The sequence below is a fragment of the Cibotium barometz genome, chromosome 3 (assembly GCF_041138505.1).
Source record: "Cibotium barometz isolate CiBa-2024 chromosome 3, ASM4113850v1, whole genome shotgun sequence".
Taxonomy (NCBI): Eukaryota; Viridiplantae; Streptophyta; class Polypodiopsida; order Cyatheales; family Cibotiaceae; genus Cibotium; species Cibotium barometz.
In genome coordinates, this window is record NC_141048.1 from 4,212,922 (window position 1) to 4,226,941 (window position 14,020).

Sequence of the window (14,020 nt, forward strand, 5' to 3'; positions counted from 1 at the left end):
CAAATAAATTGGTAAATTGGCTTTCACATGCTGCACACAATCCACCATTCGTACAACTCCTCAATCGGAACCCTTGTACTGTGCAACATTGCAATTAAAGACCTTACACAACTCATTACTTTGCAACATCGCAATCAGAGATTGTACACAACTCATTACCCATAACTCACAAACATTACCTACATTAGTTAAACAATTAATTAAAATCACAAATCCCAATGCATTCATGAGACAGGCACAAACATAACGTCACAAATGAAATACCAAATACTAAGATGTCAGCATACACATGGGAATCCACCCACACATGGAAATCACAACCACCACTAATCAATTAGTTAGTATATAAAGGCCAATATCACGTCTGGTTAGTATTTTCAATCATGGAAATCACCCACAGTACCAACTCAACAAACATGGCCAGTTCACACAGGCATCCCCGTTGAGAACTAAAGAAAAATATGTGCCCATGGTTAAACCAATGTACCACATAAGATTCCCTCTTGCTGGATTGCCACACTGACCTTAGTTGCATGTTTGATAAATGAGCTTCACAAAACTTAATGCACAAAAGGTCCTATTGCCCCATAACACTATTGAACTTCCACAAAGAATTTCTTGTTAGACGCAAAGACTAGAGAATTTCTTGTTAGACGCAAAGACTAGAGATATATATGCATCAAAGTTTCTCACAAGGGATCAATCAAAATATAACAAAGTTGCAACCAAAAAAGAAATATTTATCAAAAGATTCTAAGAAAAACAAAAAAATAAACTAAAATAAGAACTAGCATGTTGTTTCTTTGATTCTCAATGTTGATAAATATCTCTATTGGATGAAGCGGCTTGAACTTATAATCAGCTCACCAAAATCAATGACCTTTAAGCCAATTTTATGAAATGATGAATAAAAGATAAAAAAATTGGTCCACTATTACTCTCGCTATTTTTTCCCTTGCCACAACATTCACCCACATGTCACTTTGTGGCCATCTCATTTTACCATGTGTAAGAAAGGAGGGACTAGAGTTAAAGAGTAAAAGATAAGCTTTATTCCCATTTCAAATTCAAATTTTAGTGTTAAAGGGAGCAGTGTTGTAGGGAGGTCACTTATATGATGAAAACGTATCTCTTTCACTCTATCATCATTATTTAAAAATAGAATAACCCATCATTATATGTAAGGTGCATCTATTTAAGGATATAATAAGTGATTACACATCTCCACCAATGAAAAAAAAAAGAGTAAAAGTAATAACCATTTCTATTTTTGAAAAATATAACAAAATTCTACACACATGCACACATACACATACACACGTGTATCCATGAACACAGACACACACAGTCTCGTGTGCATACACACACACTTGGATGCACTCATGCACACTCACATACATACACATATACACACAGACACACACAAGCATACATCATGCACATAGTCGTACACTTGCATATGCACATGTACACATAGAATCGACACATACACATACATGCATATGCACACACACACTTACACGTACACATAGAGTTGACATATATATGTAATTGCATGCACACACACCCACACACATGCATTTATGTGCATACACATATATATACACTTGCATACACATGTATTTATGTGCATACACATAAATACACACACACTTGCATGCTTGTACATACACACTTGCACACACATACACACTTGTAAACATACACAGAACACACATAGATATAGACATGTACATGCACATGCATGCACACACTTGAGCATGAACACACACACACACACACACACGTGTGCATGCACACTTGAGCATGAACACACACACACACACACACACACTTGAGCATGAACACACACACACACACACACACACACGTGCATGCACACTTGAGCATGAACACACACACACACACACGCGCGCGCGTGCATGTATGCATACACACGTGCATGTACACACTCGAGCGTGTAAACACACACATGCACGTATGCACGCACACACATGCATACACAAGTGTTCATGCATGCGCACACATGTACACATGTATACATAGACATGCACGTACATGCACATGTGCATCCACACACACAAGCACATAGATGCACACCCCCACCATCTTGCTGATACACATACATAGATATACACATGCATACACATCAACAGATGCATGCACACGCGCACACACACACACACGCGCGCACACACACACAAAAACAAACACACACACACACGTGAGATGACACACTCAAGCGTACGCATGTGTACACAGAGTTGACACACATAGTCACCCATACATAATCCATACACACAGTCTGAGCGTGAGGGCAGCATGAGCCACCTTCATTAAGGCTTTACTACATAATGGTGTACTCACATACACACGTGCGCACCCACTATCGACACATAAAGCCACACACACCCCACGTGCACACTCACAAAGTACATATCTACACACAGTTGACACATGCATGCACACACTTGACACATAAAGCCACACACACCCCACGTGCACACTCACAAAGTTGGTGTGCACACAATTGACACACACATGCACACGTATACACACATACATGCCCATGTGTGCACATGTGGGTTGACATACATATCTACACATAGTTGACACATGCATGCACACATATACAAATACATATCTACACATAGTTGACACATGCATGCACACATATACAAATACATGCCCACATGTGTGTACACATATAAAACACACACACACACACACACACACATGTACATTGTATGAGTGCAAGGGTATGTACTACCTATAGTAATGTGAGTGTGTGTGTGTGTGTGTGTGTGTGTGTGTGTGATAGAGAGAGAGAGAGAGAGAGAGAGAGAGAGAGAGAGAGAGAGAGAGAGAGAGTGAGTGAGGTGTGAACCTACACACATGAAAAACGAGAGATAGAGAAAGAGAGATGTGTGAGCCCATACACATGTACACATACATCTTTATAGTAGTGTTCATCCCAACAAAACATATGCACATCTCACACTATGAGTGTATTCACACATATAGTCACTCATATTTGAATATAAGCTCACAAGTTGGTACATAGGGCAATTGAAATATTATTTCAAGGTAATTGCTAAGTTTTGTTTCTATGTGCGGGTCCATGAATTCCATGCTCTCTCATGCCACATGCTCTCTCTTCTGGAGCCGGGCACAGCCGCTCGAGCAGCAATGCAGGAAACTAATCCCATATCTACCACGTGGTAGTCTAAGAGCTCCCCTCTAGCCACGTGCCACATGGCAGTAATGTAATACCAAGAGGGTAGTGCGTGGGTCACAGCGTGTAGGTCAAGTATTAATACCAAGAGGGTATTACATTACTGCCACATGGCAGTAATGTAATACCAAGAGGGTAGTGCGTGGGTCACAGCGTGTAGGTCAAGTATTAATACATCCAATTGTTAGGTGCAAAGCTGCAAAATTTTTGGTAGGAGTTGAGATGGGAGGAAAACATGGAGTTGATTACACCACTCAGTGTGGAACCCATTTATGTGGAGCAGAGATAGGTGCCATAATAGAATGCTTTCTTGTAGGATTTGTCATGTATTTTAAGTTTGTAAGTTCTTTGTAAAGAATCCCATGGAGTCTACCTATGTTGGGCATGATCCCACAAGGTGTGCCATGTTGACAGACCTTTCCTCTCTAAAGCAAATAAGCTTGTTTGATCTGTGTATATAGAATATCAAAATTGCAGCGAACTAGATGGATTCTTGTAAGATGCTATTTGATCCTTATGAGTGGGTTCCTCCAACATGTCTAATATGCTTGATCTCCATCCAAACACCCCACACTAATTTTAGGAGGGGGCTTCCCACAATTTTCATAGGGATTAGGTGAAACAAAATGGAATGCAATAGTCAATTTGGAAAGCGTAGTGTTTCTAAGGAATAAATGCTCCATTTTTCATCCATATTGTAAAAAGCTATTTAGCTGACATTCTCTAGGTAAGGACTGAAATGTTTGGGATAGCTAGTCCACTCGTATCCCATCGCATGTCTGATTTGACTTTAGCAATCTTGTACACTAGGGGATCTCCTCAAACAAAATTTTTGCATGGTGCTTTGAGATTCTGCAAAACTCTGAGAACTAGAGGGCTTGGAGCAGTGCTCATAGAAAACCTGCAACCCTTACAACACACTTGTAAAATTCATGATCTCACTTGTAAATTTTATTTTTTAAATTTTAAAAATCTTTATAATTGGTAAAGTTTTAAGCATTCTAGTTATATTTTAGTGAAAAGGTCTGTAAATGTTGAAGAGAAACTTGTAAATATTAAAATTGCAAGTTTTAAGATTTGAGAATAAAAATATTCTCCATGAACACTGGCTTGGAGAGAGCATGATAGAGCGTAGATGGTTGCCATGATAAGGAAAAATTTAAGAGCCATAAATTTGCCACCTAAATTGAAATGTATACCTTGTAACCTGTCAAACTTTGCCTTTATCTTGTCCAATACCCATTCCCAACTTTGATGGAGAGAAGCTTCAAACCCTATATAGATACCGCATGCCGGAGAGCGGGCTACGAGTTATTTTGTAAGATTCCTCCCTCCAGCTTTTGAGGTGTACAGGTGTAAGAACCTCCCCTTCTGATCTTATAATTATTCCCCTCTCTGAAATAAAAGAAAGATCATGTTTTACCCTATTTTGGCCTGGAGAGAGAAAATGTCTAGAGGGAGGTAATCCAAAATTGAGATATTTTTGGATATAAAAATCCTCCTAGTGTCTAAAATGGTTTCCCCTGAAACAGAAATTCAAAAAGAACTTTCCAATGCGCAATCGGAATTAATTGAAAATAGGTATAAAGGACCTTTGCCTAGGGGTCTAGATTTTCAAAAATTTTAGGATCAATCCAAGTGTGGGGAGGAGATAAATCCAATTTATAAAAGAAAAATACCCAAAAATGAGTAAATGCCCACATAAGATGAAGAGTTGACTAAGTACAAGGTTTATTAGTAAAAAACTATGAATATTACTAAAAAAAAGAGATATTTTGGGTATAATAATACATTTTTGACACCTTGGGTAAGGAGAAGGGGGGCTCTTCAAGGAGGTGCCTATTTCACATGTGTGGAGGAGTTTTAAACTAAAAAATAATAAGATATTTTTATCTCTCCTCTCTTCTAGATCAAACCAAATAAAAAAGGGAGCCAAACTGGTCCAAATCTTGTCCAAATTCAGCCAAACTGAACCTGGAAAATTCTAGAAACTAGTTGGACTTGGTTAGAGACCTCCCTCGCCTATAAATAGATCCTTAGCCCTTTGTGAAAAAATATGTGAACTATACCATGCCAGTATTATACTGAAATAATGATATTTTCTATTATCCTCTAAAAATCCTCTACAATTTGGAGAGAATGGAGTTTCTCTCTCTCTTCAACCTTCTTTAGAGTCTTCATCAACATACTAAACCAATTGATTGGTTAGGGGCCTCTCCTTAGACTAAAGAATCAAGAAAAATAAGAGGTAAAGTGTGATTTATGGTCTTTTTCTTAATCTCTAAATGTTTCTCACTTCCCAACCCCTCTCAAGCTTGAGAAGTATTCAATTGAATGGCTCTTTAATGCAATTGAAGCTCTCTAATGGATTTTAGTGATTAAACACATATAGTTTTCATTTATGCTTAAATTAAATTTTTTTTTAAAGCATATCTCTCTCCCCCCTAAAGAATGGTCATTCCTATGACCTATTCTATATTCAATTAATACTTCTCATGGAGAGATTCTCTATTCACAAATCAAACTCTAGGCTTGTGAAGCTACTGGTTTTTATACTTATATGCTAGAAAAATATTGTAATATTATGGGATAAATCCATGAATTGAATTGAATGCTAAAAGATACATATACTATCATAATTATTTTACTATGTTTTATTCTTTTCATAAAAATTAAAAATTACCAGTAATAGCAGCGAAGCTATCGGCAAAATTTTTAAGAAATTGATGCATAATTCATTCTTATGCATAATGTGAAAAGAGGACTTCCTATCATATTCTAGGATTGAATATCCTAGGTTAAAAGAATGGTTTTTGTCACATTCAATGGAAAACTAATTTTTAAGTTTATGTGTAATTAAATAATTAAGAAATGAGAAAATTATGGTAATTATATTAAATGGTAAGAGAGGAATTCCCATGACATTTGGAATTCAATCATTTAGATGGGAAAAGAGAAATTCCTAGCATATTGGAATTATTGGATATTTTATTTGAATTCAAAGATAAATTTTAGATAAATTTATTTTATCTATGAGAAATATTTAAATGGTAAAAGAGAAATTCCTATGACATTTGAAATTCAATCATTTAGATGGAAAAAGAGAAATTCCTAGCATATTGGAATTATTGGATATTTTATTTAAATTCAAAGATGAATTTTAGATAAATTTATTTTATCTATGAGAAATATTTAAATGGTAAAAGAGGAATTCCTATGACATTTGGAATTCAATCATTTAGATGGAATTCAATCATTTAGATGGAAAAAGAGAAATTCCTAGCATATTGAATTCATGGATATTTTATTTTTGATGAATTTATTTTATAAGAAATATTTGATGATAAAAGAGGAATTCCCATGATATTGGAATGCAAATAATCAAATGCAAAAAGAGAAATTTCCATGATAATTGAGGTCCAAGAAATTAAATGAGAAAAAGAGAAATTTTTAGTATAAGTCAATTTATGATTATTTATCAAAAGTGAAAATATGGGTAGAATTGATTTTTGTAAATCCCATGAATTCTTCTATTCCAAAAGAGGAATATTGAATATAATTCAATTGAGAAATTGAGAAAGAATACGGAAATAGTCGTCGAGAAAAAGAACCTTTATCTAGGCCAAGCAATTGGTAGAAATTTAGAAAAAGTCCCATTATCGGTATCAAAGTAGTAAAAACTACTAAATGGGAATAGGATGTGAATGAATGTGATAAGATGTAAATGGGATGCGATAAGATGTGAATGGATGTGATAAGATGTAAATGGGATGCGATAGGATGTGATAAGATGTAAATGGGATGCGATAGGATGTGAATGAATGTGATAAGATGTAAATGGGATGTGATAGGATGTGATAAGATGAAAATAAGATGCGATAAGATGTGAATGGGATGTGATAGGATGTGGTGTGATGAAAATGAATGGGGATGAGATGTGAAGTAAATGGATGTGGATGTGGATGAGAATGATGAGATGAGAGAATATGTGAAAGGGTGAGATGGGAAGTACATGGATGTGGATGTGGATGTGTATGTGAAAGAATGGATGTGGATGTGTATGCGAAAGAATGGATGTGGATGTGTATGTGAAAGAATGGATGTGGATGTGTATGCAAAAGAATGGATGTGGATGTGGATGTGTATGGATAGATGTGGGTAGTCGTACATGTGAACGATTGGATGGATGTGGATGAATGAGATATGTGTATGAATGAGGCATGATGTGGATAGAATGTATGGGATGGGATGGTGATGAGAATGAATGTGATGTGATGGATGTGATGTGATGGATGTAAATGGATGTGATGTAAATGGATGTGATATAAATGGATGTGATGTGATGTGAATGAATGTGATGTGATGGATGTAAATGGATGTGATGTAAATGAATGTGATGGACGTGAATAGATGTGATGTGATGTGATGTGAATCGAGATATGATGAATAAGATGTGATGTCATGTGACTCAGGATGTGAATGAATGAGATGTGAATGAATGAGATATGATGACATGTGAATCGGGATGTGAATGAATAATATGGGATGTGAATGGATGAGATGTGATGACATGTGAATCGGGATGTGAATGAATAATATGGGATATGAATGGATGAGATGTGATGTGAATGAATAATATGGGATATGAATGGATGAGATGTGATGTGATGTGAATCGGGATGTGAATGGATGAGATGTGATGTGATGTGAATCGGGATGTGAATGAATGAGATGTGATGTGATGAGATGTGATGTAAAATGGGATAGATGTGAATGGATGATATGTGATGTGAATAAATATGATGTGATGAGATGTGGATATGGGTAGATGCGAGTGGATGAGATCTGATGAGGATAAATGAAGGACGAGAGTTCATTATAGAAACTGTATTTATGACCTGTTTTTAAATGATTGTTTTATGTCGAGAATGCTAGGGAAGCATTTTGACCGTCTTGCGAATGAGGTCGTGGAGACCTACCTGATAAAGTTGCAACAGCTGACGGAGAGTCAACGGAGGACGTCTCGCGTAGCAAGGTCAGCCGAGGTCTTGACCAGCCTCCGTTCAATTTAAATGGTGAGCTTCCGGTACGGTGGACGAGGGACCAAGGAAGCGGCCTATGAGTGAAGCGCTAGGTGCTCGGGCTCTGGGTTTGCCAAAGATACCCACATGTGCGTTGAGGAAGATATTGGTCCAAGGAGTAAGAGTTGTTTTCTGAAACCGGGCATGGATCTAGTTGATTGACCTTGCTGGTCCTCAACAATGGATGAGCCCATGGCTCTTTTATATGGGTCTGTTGGTTGATCTTGCTGATCTTGCTGATCTTCAACGGAGATTCCATTTTGATTTACTATGAGCTAGGAACTATCGAAAAGGCCCCTGAGTGGACAGGTGGTGACCGTTCTAGTTACCAATGTGCCATAGGTACACCGATGAAGAAATGATTGGAAATGAGAATTCAACCGGATATTTTGGAGGATTATGATCAGTGATACTATGGTTTCATTAAAAGATTGTTTTAAAATCAGCTGAATCTGTGAAAAAGGCAATTTTATATTGGGTGTGTAAGTGGTGTGACTAGCTTTAGGTTGGCATGAATATCCGGCTAGGGGGCTTGGGAACTCTTTTCCCTGGTACCCGAGACAAAACCTAACCATTACTAGAGAGGTAAATTTAATGTAGTAGCGGATGCGCTGAGGTCACATGTCGATGGTGAACGAGTTGAGTTTCACCACAATCAAGAGTAAATTCTTGGATTCACTATGTGGTATGTGCGAGCATGATCTAATCTTTTCAAAGGTATGGCTTGTTGTACACAGCTACACTTGTCAGGAACCTACACCGTCCTCATTGAAAGGGGTTCTAATCTAGAGTGATTTTCCCAGGTTTCATTGTTTGAGAAGAAGAGCAAGCATTAGTCTAGAGTGATTAGGTGAGTCTCTTGGGATAAGTATCGAGATGGAGAGCTTGGGGGTGGACCCTTCACAACCACTTGACATTGGTTCACTTGGGGGTGATAAAGTTCATCAAGACAAAAAATTTAGACACTATTCCATTGACGATGAGTACCTACTCTACAAGGGTAGAGTTTGTGTACCAACTATTGGTGACTTTCGGTACCAAATTCTTATTAAAAGTCACAATAGCCCGAGTGCTAGTCACCCTGAGATACAGAAGACCTATGCACTAGTTAAAAGATAGTTTATTGGCTTAGTTTGTTTAAGGACGTCGAGGACTTTGTGCTAAAATGCATCTACAACGTTTGGAAAAGAGAAGAATGGCTAGTGGATTAAAATTTTCACTAAGTTGGACCATTGACTAGAACTTTTTTCATTGCCAATTAGCCAATAAATGAAAGATTTTCCTAACCACATGGATTGCATAGACTATAGGAAAAAAGGTCATTCAAGATTATCATCATAAGCTTTCTCAAAATAAATTCTTAGCAAAACATATAATGATATAATACATTTTACGAATTTGAGACTCCAACAAAAGCTTTAGAAGTTATAGTGTGACATAATTGTAGACTATTAGGTATTGGGGCTTGATAAAAAACTAGTCTCCCAAGTTTCATATAAACATTTTTTTAGTACAAACATTATGGAAAAAATCCACTCTATTTTCTTTATTTATGACCTACCTCCTCCAATAATTTTTGCTATATACAAAAACTGGTTTTCCAACTTTCATTCAAATCACACAAGTTATTATGACCTACCTCCTCCAATAATTTTTGCTATATACAAAAACTTGTTTTCCAACTTTCATTCAAGTGCTTTATCACACAAGTTATTATGGAAAAATTCAATCTCATGTCCTTATTTATAGCTTGAATTATTTTTAAAAATATGTGATGTGGATATAAATAGATTTTTTATAAGTAAACCTATCAGGATCTTTATACCAAGTAATTATGTAACCTCAAAAATTATTACAAGAGCATGGTTTCAACTTCAATTATTAACCTCACAAAATAAAGCATATGACGAAAGCATGTAAAAGAATAAGACTAAAACCATTGGGTGCAATTTCTCCCCCTCCATGTGAGTGGATCCACACTTCTTCATGAGAGTATTTATAATTATATTCCAAAAATAATCCTTGGAGCCAATAATATGAGGTACTTCCATGGTCTTGCTTTTACAAAAATAGATGTGCATATCTTTGCACGCACCTTTGTGCAATACATTTAACTATCCTCTAAAGCATAAGCAAACCTTTGCCACAGCAAAAATAAATGCATATAGCATGAGCGCATATGAAACCACACCTAAGCTATACAAATGAGTGGACAATATAAATAACAAAATATGGCATATCACCACCATAAACAAATAAATGGTGAATTGGCTTTCACATGCTGCACACAATCCACCATCCGTACATCTCCTAAATCGAAACCCTTGTACTGTGCAACATCGCAGTCAAAGACCGTACACAACTCATTACTGTGCAACATCCCTGTTAGAGATTGTGCACAATTCCTTACCCATAACTCACAAACATTACCCACATTAGATAAACAATTAATTAAAATCACATCAATCAATCCTAATGCATTCATGAGACATAGGCACAAACATAATATCAAATATGAAATACCAAATATTAAGATGTGAGCATAAACACATGGGAATCCACCCACACATGGAAATCACATCCATCGTTAATCAATTATTTGGTATATAAATGCCAATATCACATGTCTCGTTAGTATTTTCAATCATGGAAATCACCCACAGTACCAACTCAACAAACATGGCCAATTCACACGGGCCTCCTCGTTGAGAACTAAAGAAAAATATGTGCCCATTGTTAAACCATTGTACCACATAACATTCCCTCTTGCTGGATTGCAACTAACCTCGGTTGCATGTTTGATAAGTGAGTGGATGGTAATTTGATTAGCATATAAAATTCTAACCAACATTGAACAATATTTCTAAGGATAAACATGGTCTCCAATCCTTCAAGAAACTTAATGCGCTTAGTGACCCATAACACTATTGAGCTTCCACAAAGAATTTCCTGTTAGATGTAAAGGCTAGAGATATATATGCATCAATATTTCTCACAAGGGATCAATCAAAATTGGGGCATATAACAAAGTCGCAACCAAAAAAGAAAATATTTATCAAGAAGATTCTAAGAAAAATAAAAAATGCACTAAAATAGGAGCTAGCATGATGTTTCTTTAATTCTCAAGGTTAATAAATATCTCTATTGGATGAAGCATATTAAACTTATAATTAGCTCACCTAAAATTGAGGAACTTTAAGTCAATTTTATGAAATGATGAATGAAACATTTAAAAAAATCGCATTGTGAAGGGAACAAAGATTTGTATTGTAAAGAGCACAAAGATTTGTATCCGCAAGTAGGTGAGCATGACAACATGAGTCAACATGAACTATTCACCCCCCCCCAAAAAAAATCGCATGGTTTGGTAAATGCATTTATAATTAGTAGGAGTAAAATTTTGAGTGGCGTTATTTTTAAGCCCCTCTATTATTAGGAGTACAAGTTTGAGTGGCATTATTTTCAAGTCCCTCTATTATTAGGAGTACAAGTTTGAGTGGCATTATTTTCAAGTCCCTCTATTGGTGCAAACAATAGATCAAAGGACCGGGTGCAACTTCTATACCCATCCAAGGTCATTTGGGTGTTTGAGCCCCACAAAAATCTAAGGACATAGTATCTTGGAAAGATCTCCCTCGATCCTTAGTGGTATCCAATATGGGTATATCATCCTACACTCACATGTGATGCGAAGACTACCTAAATTATCTCTTAACCATCCAAGAATATATGGCCTCACTCTTGTTAGCAGAGTATAAATTGGGTATCCATGCTACTCTATAACACTATGCTATGACACACTGGCTTCTTTGCATATATAGGGGGACTTATAATGTAGAGCTTGCCAATACCCATGCCACTCATGTATCAAGATATGTTGGTGGATTTGATCATGCTTATAAGAATTGTTGGGCAATAAAGTGACAATCACCCCAGTGGTAGAAACACTTTAATGCTTTGATGAGCCTTAACTTGATAAGTTTACAAGGAGGACTTATTCATATAGTCCTCCGAGGACTTATTCATATAGTCCTCCTTAATGTCATCCCAAGGCTTCAAGCCAAGACGAGAGTAGTAGCCAAGGGGACATTCAAAATCATAACGTACGATCAATTATCATGCCTCAACTTGACCATGGACGTACATTACTACCACTTGACTCTTGTGGCCCAGACATAGAAGTAGAACTTGCTTGTGACAAGTCCACATGCACATCATCACTAGAATCACTGGCATCCTCATCTTTTGCTTTGTACCAACTAGAAAGCTCATCAAACACCACATCTCGTGAAATGAGCACTTGCCTAGTATTTGGACTCTAACATTTGTATGCTTTGCGATCTTGTGCATACCCAACAAAGATGCACTTTTCTGCCTTCGGATAATCAAGTTTCTTCCTCTTCTCATCTGGCACATGCACATAAGCAATGCTACCAAATACTTTTAGATACCCAATGTCTGGATTGTGCCATCCCTTTTGCCTCTAGCAATTAATTTGCAGCCATTACCGTATTCTTCAATAAAGCAACCATCTTTAATGAATCTCAACTGCATATTTTGTTCAGCCATCTGTCCCACAGACAAAAGATTCTTGGTTATTGACGGTACATGCAATACATCATGCAAGCTCTTCTTCTTGCCATTAGGCATCATCAATGGAATAATTCCTATGTGCTGTATATCATGCTGGGTGTCATCCCCAGTACACACATAACCATGTGAACCTGCAAAACCAACTCATCAAACCACTCTCCATGGGGTGTCATATGATTAGAAGCCCCAGAGTCAATGTACCATCTCTCATCTCTACTCTGTTTAGGTGCATTCTTAGACACATGCTGCATGGCAAACAATCTGTCATCCTGCTCATCATGAGCACCGCTAGAAGATGCATAGTGTCCATGTTGTTTGCCCTTTGTCTTCATATCTCTTTGCTTCTTGAAACAATCCTTTTCTATGTGTCCATATTTACCACAGTAATGACAGTCTTTATCCTTGTTAGATTGATCATTTGACTACCATGATGCACCACCTCTACCACACGGGGTGATCTCCCCTGCCTCTAAAGCCGCCAAATCCATGCTGGCCCTGTGTATCTGTGTCACGCCAATGACTTTGTTGTTGCTGACCATAGGTGTTTCGAGTATCACCACGACCTTGAAACGAAGCACGGCCTCTGCCACACTGGCTAGAGTACAAAATAGTGTCTCTACTCTGAGACGCACTAGAACCTGTATTCAATCCAAGCTTCACTTCCTCATGCAACAGCAAGGCAACTAGCTCATCCCAGTCAGGGGGTTTAGCTCTAACAGAAATAGATGTATCGAATGCTTTGTATTCCTTGCCAAGTCCATTCAGTGTGATAGCAATCATATCATCTTCAGATACCTGTGATCCAATGGTGGCAAGCTGGTTTGCTATGGTCTTAACCTCTGTCGTATAAACCTGGATGCTTCTGCCACTTCTAGACATGTTGTTGAACTGCTGTTTCAGCTGAATCTTCCTTGCATGTGTTACATTTCCATAGTTCTTCATGAGTATGTCCCAAGCATCCTTTGGGGACTCACATCCAGTGATTTGTATTGCCATAGCATCAGATATACATAAAGGAAACCAGTGTAGCACTTTGCATGCTCTCTCTGTCCACTGCTTATAAGCTCTTCTATGATCTTGTGTCAGTCTTTCAGCCATCTCAGGTTTAGCT